Genomic DNA, 9,342 nt, shown 5'->3' on the forward strand with positions numbered 1-9,342 from the left:
AGGAAAGCTGAGAGAGGGTGCCTTAGCTTTTACTTAGAGAACAAGACACTGATTATGTCCTATAGGAATAGTGTTCAAAAAACATCAGATCACCAAACACATGATAAATATCCACTAAATCATGAAAAGGTAGGAGATGATAGGATATTTAAATGCTAATGTAGTATCAAGTGTATTATGTACTATGATTTTCATATTCTTCAAATTCTGCAAAACAGAAAAACACAAAATATATATGGCTACCCCCAGCATCACAGAATTACTATGAAGAAAAGTGCATCAGTCTTCCTGATGTGTGGTTTAATTTATGGAGTGCCTCTGAAGGACATTTAATCAGCAGTGCTACCTCTGCCTACACAGCCAAGGGCTGTTCACCACCATGTGGAATCTCATTAGTATGATCAACTGGAAGTGACGCCTATCCCTTGAGCATTCATACATCACTTCTGTAGGACTGCAAGGTAGAGATAACTGACCACTGAAAATAAGCTTGGGCTATTAAGAGATTGGCAGAAAATGAATGGTTCTCAAAAAAGTCATTCAAATCTAAAACTCCTATATTTTCAACTACTATGTAGGTAACAAAGCCAAAATCATTTTTATAGTGGGACATTAAATTGGAGACATTTTCAAATGGGTCGAGTATACCCCTAAAAACATTCCTCTTCATGAATTTAAAATGTGGTATATTTGTAAGTCAATTGAGCTTGTCTGTAGTGACCAGATAAGTGTTTACCCAACACTTATTACCAGATGATGAAGTTGATAAAAAGAGGGATATTTTAGGACTTCCTTGAATGTTTAAGAGAATAAAACATTTTCCAAAACTCCATTTCACATTTGGTCAGGAAATAGTTAAACTTCATTCATCCCACATAATTGTCTGTCTTTTACAAGCAAAGCAGTTTGCTATTTTAAGGCAATGAGAAGAAAATCTGGCTGTGTATCAGAATAACCTGGGGAAATGTGCTAAAATAAAGACTCAGGGTTCCACTGCAAGATACTGGTTCATTATTATCTCTCATGGGCTCAGGGATCCAATACATCTAATGCATTCATCAGTAATTGGATATTATTGCAATCTGTCCCTAAGCAGATCTGAGTGAAATCACATGATTTTCATCTCATCAGAGATGTAAAGGGGAAGAGTTATTACAGAAATAGGACCCAAATGTTCTGCAAAAGCCTTTCAATATGTTACTAAACAAAGGACATGATGAAAATTGATCTCACTGGGAAAATCCAAAGAAAATCTTCCCATTCCCATGCTGAAGTCTGCACACCTCTAATAATTGAAACATTTAGGAAAATGATTCAAGTGATCTTTGGAGGGGCTATATAATAATAATGATGTATGTCATGAACCATTAGTCTACATTACTAGGAGTTTTCACTAGTAGCTATGGAGAAATCCAGGTTCTTCCTGAGGAGTTGTGACTCCACATTATTCCTAAGAAATTGCTTCTAATAACTCAAAGCACTCATTGCAGAAAAAAGAACAGATTCCATAGCCTAAGACAAATTTAATACTAACTAGTGTTTATATGTAATCTAAAAGGAAAAGAAAAATTTGGAGATTAGCAATATGCCAGAGGCTAAAGAAAAATGTGCAAAAAAAAAATTCTACCCTTCTCTGACTGGCCTTCATTTATGGTGCTACAAATAAGAAGAAATGAAACAGTAAAATTTCTACTTGAAAAATATACTTAGGTAAAGGACACATTCCTTTCTTAAATTGCATATCTTGTCATTAATTTTGCCTTTTTTGGCATGATTTTTTTTTGCTGTTTTAGTCAGGTTTTTCAGTGATTCAACCAAAATACCAAAAGAACAAATACAGAGGAGGTTTATTCGGGGGTTCACAGTTTCAGAGGTTTCAGTTCATAGAAATCTGACTCCATTGCTAAGTGCCCAAAGTATGGCATAGCATCATGACAGAAGAGTGTGGTGGAGGAAAGCAGCTCAGGACATGGCACCAGGAAGCAGAGAGACAGACAGAGCTCCCCTCACCAGGGACAAAATATACACACAAAAGTCATGCCTACAGGGACCCACCTCTTCCAACCACATCTTACCTACCGGTTAGTTCCTATCCAGAGAGTATGCACTTATTAGGTTAAAACCCAAAACCCAATCATTGAACCTCTAAACTTTCTTGCATTGTCTTATAATGAGTTTTTGGTAGACACCTAGCTAAACTATAACAGTTGCATTCTTATAAGGTATTTAAAATATTATTAAACACTTTTTTTATACCAGAGATTAAACTCAAGGGTGCTTAACCACTGAACTTCGTCCTTAGCCCTTTTTGTTTTATAGATATTTTATTTAGAGACAGAGCCAGACTAAGTTGCTGAGGCTGATTTTTTTGTTTGTTTGTTTGTTTTGTTGTTGTTGTTGTTGTTTGTTTGTGGAAACACATGCATGGATTACTGCATACATGGCATTCACTAAGGGCATCTGAGTGGCAGGCCACTCACCTTGTGCTAGGTGCTTGAGTGGCAGGCCACATACCCAGTAGGCACAGTCCTGGGCTTGAAGCCATGTGTTGTAGTCCCTGTGCTTGCTCCAGAACCCACTCCTTGATTGGTCACTACAAGGAAAGTTAGCAGAAATTGCACTGGTGGCTGCCTGTAATCTGCTTAGCTACTGCCTGAGTAGTGCATGGTAAGTGCACAATAAAATCAGACCTGCTTCCTGCTCAGTCTCCAAAGATCTTGAATAGCGACTCCACAGCCACACTCTCCTTTACCCTGTTCCATGGACAGGGAGAAGAGAGAGCCTATGCAGTTTTGAACTTGCATTTCTCCTGTCTCAGCTTCCTGAGTCACTGAGATTAGAGCTGTGCATCACCCAAGTGCTCTTTATACAATGTCACATTCTTAAACTGTGAATTAGCTACAGCAGAATTAAATCCCCAAGTTAAAACAAAACTACTCTGCAGCACAGTTCACTATTGTGAACTGTAGTTCACAATAACCTATTATACATTTTATAAATAATTATAAGAAAGGAACTCAAAGACTCCAAACATAAACTAATGATAAGATGGAAACATTAATCATTCTGATTTGATAGGTATCCATTGCATCAAATGTATAGAAATTCACACTGTGTCTAATAAATATGTCCGATTATTAGATATTAATAAAAAATTTTATAAAGTGTTTAAGAAGATGAAAATGCTAACTATCCTTGTTTGATTACACATTGTATGCATGTATTAAATTAGCATATTGTGTTCCATAAATATGTGGAATTAAAATAATAATATAAATTCAAAACAAATTGATGAAAAACATGGAGTATATATTTCACATTTAAATTTTTTAAACAGATTAGAGATAAAGTAAAATACATAGACTAAAAAGCAAAACATTATAAACTGAGAAAAAATGAGATGATTTTCAGAAGAAATAAATAAAATAAAAGCTGGGACTCATTTTTTTGGAAATCAGGAAAGGACACATAACAAAAGTATAAATAAAACTGGAAATGAGAATAGGACTATAAAAATATAGAGGGATTTTCTAATAAAGGGAAATGCTTATAATTACTGTCACCAAAAATAAAATTATACTTTTATATAATTAAAGGCTGTAAAGTAACTGAAGTCTAAGAACTATAAAAGAAATAGAGTAAGTTTTCAATGACTTTCCTTTATAAAATAATTCTGGGTTGGTTATGTGGCTTATAATAATAAAGCTTTCTATGCTACATAATCCATTCCCCAAAATAGAAATTAGCACTAATCTCATATACCAAAACCATAAACAACCTCATTATTAAAAGCACATTTTAAAACTCTAAAGAAAATTTGATCAAACCATCATATTGCCTACCTAGAGTTTATCCCAGGAATAAAAGATTAGTTTAATATGAGGATACCTATTTATATAATGTGCACATCAATAAGTAGAAAAAGGAAGAGAAAAATGAATAACTCAGAAGATTTTGAAAATCACTAGTGAAATCCATACTGATTACCAAAATATTAATTTGTATGTAGAAAGACATCATGTAATAATAATTTCATGTACAATAAATACTTATAGTTGACATTAATGTTGTTTTTCAGCATTACGGTTGAATAATGTATAACCTATTTCATAGAGATGACTAGAAAAAATGTTGGGAAATATATTGGATTTTAAAGAAGGAAAGCATTCAAGAACAAACAAAAAAAGGAAACAAAGGTCAAGGTAATAATCTCCAGAACTGCCATAGCAGGAATGTGTTGTGGGATAGGGTTGTCAGGGGCTAGAGAATGCTTATCAAGGTTCAAATCCTGACATTATACTAGCTTCTGGGGGTTAGAGGAGTTATTAAGATCCACATGGAATGAGAAAACTTGATCACAGGCATGTGAGAAGCCAGAAACTGAAGATAATTTTCTGCAGTAAACTAGAATCTTAGAGTTAAAGAGTGGGGCTCTGTACTTTGAGTACACCCTTACAAGAAGTAACAAGAAGTTTTATATGAGGGAACATATTCTTTTGTGAGAAAATTATAGCTGAAATCCTAAACCCATAGAATGAAGCTAAATCATTACTGACAAGAAATTAATAGGATTAAATAAATCCTTTAGTAATTTTTTTTTAAGAATGAGCTAAACAGACTATGAAAACATTAAATATGATTGGAGCAAAATAAAAGAGCAGTAGACAAATGGAAAGCAGAATACAAATTAATGACATCAAATCAAAGAATCAATAGACATGACCAATAGAACAAAATTTTGTTTATTAAAAAGTCAAATACAAAAGCAAAACTGATTAAGGAAAAGAGAAAAAGTAACGAAACCAAATATGCAAAAAAGCAGGTAACTATAGAGATATTTTTTAAAGTCCTAAGAGATTACTATAAATAACCTCATTTCAGTGAGTTAGAAAATTAAAAAATATATATTAGCATCTAGAAAAATACAAAATACCTAGACTAGCTCAAGAAAATATAGATAGATAGATAGATCTAAGTGTTATTTAGAATTAGGCTTTTTTTCTGTAAATAGAAAATATCCCCCAAATAGGCCTCAAAGAAGAATTTCACTGCTTTAGGCAGTTTGAGGCTGTAGAGTAGTTCTGCTCCAGCCTAGTACTGTGACATCCCCAAGGCAGGATGAGAGATAGGAGTTGTCATTGGAATTTTAATAGGAATTGCATTACTTTTGCTTTTGATAGTACAGCCATTTTGACAATATTGATTCTGTCTATCCAAGAATGTGGGAGATCTTTTCATCTTCTATAGTCTTTAATTTCTTTCTTTAGTGTTCTGTAGTTTTCATTGTAGAAGTCTTCCACCTCTTTTGTTAGATTGCTTCCCAAGTGTTTGAGGGGTAAGCTATTGTGAATGGAATAGTTTTCTTGATTTCTCTTTCAGCTAATTCATCATTGGTATATAAGAATGCAACTGATTTATGGGTGTTAATTGTATATCCTGATACTTAGATGAATCCATTTATGAGTTTCTGGTGGAATTTTTTGGTCTTCTGAATATAGAATCATGTCATTGGCAAATAGGGATAGTTTGAGCTCTTCTTTTCCCATTCATATAGATTTAATTTCTTTCTTTTGTCTAATTGCCCTGGCTAGGATTTCAAGGACTATGTTGAATAGAAATGGTAAAAGAGGGCATCCCTGTCTCATTCCAGGTTTTAGAGGATATGCTTTCAATTTTTACCCATTTTGAATGATGTTTGCCTTGGGTTTAACTTACATAGCTTTTACAATATTGAGGTATATTTCTACTATCCCCAGTTTTGTAGTGTTTTGAGCATGAAAGGATGCTAAGTTTTGTCAAATAGTTTTTCTGCATGAATTGAGATAATCATTTGATTCTTGTTATTAAGTCTATTGTTGTGTTGAATTACATTTATTGATCTCCATATGTTGAACCAGCCTTGTATCCCAGGAATGAACCTCACTTGATTTGAAATTGGGAGTGAACCATTAACAAAGGTATCGTACCTAGAATATATCAATAATTTATTCAGTCTGAAAGGAAAAATATAGAATAAAAGGACAAAAGAAGATGACAGACATTTCATAGAAATAAGAATAAATGGTCAATGTACATGAAGAGATTATTAATTATGATGGGGAAATAAAAAAATGAAATAAAAGTGAAATTGAAAAGATTCTTTAATTTGTAACTCCTATTGTAAATTTTTTTATTAAAAATTTTTAAGTGATGGGTCTCACACTATGTTGCCCAGACTTGCTTCAAATTTCCATCCTCAAGTGATCATCTGGCCTCACCCTCCTTGGAAGCTGGGACTGCCAGTGCACATCAGAGTGCACAACTTCTGTTGTGAATTTGAATACCAAGTTCTAGTGAGAAAATGCCAGATAGAGAAAAACAGATGGTGCTGATGTGAGTCTAAAGTGATAGAAACACTTTAAAGATAACTCTTCACAACCTAAGGAAAGTGATGATGCACATATTCCAAAACCTAGCAATTCTAATCTAATCAAGAAGGCCCACTGAAGCTTTACTTGTAAAAATAAGAATTGAGCACCGATTTCAGATAGGAAAATCTTGCATTGACTTTTCATTGAGTAGAATAACTTTTGGTCATTGAAGTAAATGAACAGTATCATGCATATCCTTGTAAAAGTTTTGGAAACTCTGGGGCAAATGAGAAGGTTCACCTTAGGAATGAGTCTAACCAATCTTCACAGACCATAGATTACTTGGGAAGATAGTTCTAATATAAGATGCTGGCTTAGCTGGGACAATTTTCCAGGCAAAGTCAATAATTGGAGTCATTTCTAATGACACCCAAAGCTTAGAATAGTATGAGAAATAGATATTAAACAATTTTAAAGAAAAACAATGTGAATACAGAAAAGCAACTTTGAAAGATACCTATCAGTGGATTAAAGTTTTAGAAAAATATAAATAAATAATGAAAACCTAATACCTAAAACAATGTTCAGTTATAACTAAGGAAACATGGAACAATAAGAGAATCATTAATGTTTATAACTCAAGGAAGCATGATTTTGGTTGAATACAAATGTATTCAAAGAAGCAAGCAGAGAAAAACAAGTAGAAGCCTAGCTAATATGTAATAGCTTTCAATAACAAATAAAATATGGCAGTAGACATAAATATTGTTAAATTTTTAGAAATAGGAAATGCATAATTTGCCCATTGTAAATATATTGCTCATCTGCTGGGTTGCCACAATGAGGAAGTAATATGAATGGCAGAAAGAGAATAACATACTCAGTACATGGCAAATCATATGACCATCTATAGAGAGAAAACAGAGAATGGCTTCCCAGGTGGCCCTAATGTTCTAACAGCCTGCATTTCTTAGTGATCTGGAAACTACTGACCAAATAACCAGTGACAAGTGACCACAGAACATTTCTAGTATTTATGGTGATGCCAAATAAAAATTCTATTGGTTCCTCAAGAGAATCAGTCAAAAAGTCCAGGGTTCAGACTTGACTAGTCTATATTTGAGAACCTTGAAGTTTAATGGCTCCTTCCTTCTTTTTCTACATTGATTTAACAGCCAAAATATTTTTCCTAATCTCTTCAGCACACAATAGTGAATGGATATACTTATTGAAAGATACTTTATCAATTGAAGCAAATGAAAAATGTTTCATGTTTACTAATTTTTATTTTTATACAGAATGTTATATAAATCGATTGACACATAGCAAGGCATTTAATTCCTGTCATTTCCACCAAATCTGAAAATTGTTCACTTTCTTATTCATTTTTGTTCCTCTCAGTTGAGAAACATGCTTCCAGACTATTTAGGGACAATATAATTTTGTAAATGTCACAACTACTAACAGGTTAATTATAAAAGGGATCCCAAACTGCTTGTATGGATCAAGATTTTGATAATGAAACAGAATCACTCTGGTTGGTTTAAGGATGTGATAAACAGTTGTAGATACTTTTAAAAGGGCTACAGGCACAAACTTTAAAATTAGTTATTGAGAACAATTTAAAAGGTCAAACATGAAACATTTTCATTTGCTTCAACTGAAAACCTGTGTCATCTGCAGAATGAAGAAACTGTTGGCTTCAGACCCACACTACCTCTCTCCTAATCCAAAGGCCACCAGATCAGAAAGCTGATTACTGAATTTGGAAGCTGATTCTACACCACCAACTTCTGGATAATGATATGTCTAAGCGTCATTGCAGAAAAATAGCTCCCATACCCTAAGTCTCCCTGACATGATTCAGTTCCAAATCCAAGTACATAGGAGAGTAGCAGAATCTAAGTCACACCTAGAACCCCAGGAACAAGAGAGGCTAAAACATGTAATGTTAACTTTCCAGTCTCTGCAGGAAAGGGTCATTAAACATGAGTTGAAAGGTTTAAACTATATTAAAAAACCTAACCAAAAGCAATGGCCTACAAGCAAATGACTTAAAATCAGCATACTACAGGGACACAGCCACATCAATGTTTATAGCAGCACAATTCAGAATAGCTAAACTGTGGAACCAACCTAGATGCCCTTCAGTAGATGAATGGATTAAAAAAATGTGGCATATATACACAATAGAATATTACTCAGCAATAAAAGAGAATAAAATCATTTCTCTGATATAAGGAGGCTGATTCATAGTGAGGTAGAGAGGGGGAGCATGGGAGGAATAGATGAACTCCAGATAGGGCAGAGGGTTGGGAGGGAAAGGGAGAGGGGCATGGGGTTAGCAAGGATGGTGAAATGTGATGGACACCATTATCCAAAGTACATGTATGTAGACATGAATTGGTGTTAACATACTTTATACACAATCAGAGAAATAAAAAAATGTGCTACATATGTGTAATAAGAATTGTAATGCCTTCCACTGTCATTTAGTTTTTAAAATCAATTAAAAATCCTAATGAAACAGTTGAATAAATAAACTTCAAAAATAAAAAAGAATGAACTCTTGAAGATGGTTATGTTAAATAAGTCAGGCACAGAAAGATAAGTATTGCATGATATCACTCACACATGGAAGTTAAAAAAAGTTGATCCCATAGATGTTGAGATTAGAACCATGGTTACCACCGACTGGGGGAGTAATGGGCAAAGAGTGATGCAGTAAAGTTGATCAATGGATTCTAAGATAGAAAAGAGCAAGAAATTCTGGTGAGCTCTTAACACAGTACAGTGACTACAGAAAATGATAATGAACTATATACACTTTGAAAAACTAAAAGAAAATATACAGAATATTTTCACCTTAAGTAAATGATGTTTGAGGAAGTACATATGTTCAACCTGGTTTGAACATTACACAATGTATATGTCTATCAAAATGTTCTACGTTACCCCATAAATATGTGCAATGTTTAGGTACTTGTATCAA

This window comes from Marmota marmota, unplaced genomic scaffold (assembly GCF_001458135.2).
Source record: "Marmota marmota marmota unplaced genomic scaffold, marMar, whole genome shotgun sequence".
NCBI lineage: Eukaryota > Metazoa > Chordata > Mammalia > Rodentia > Sciuridae > Marmota > Marmota marmota.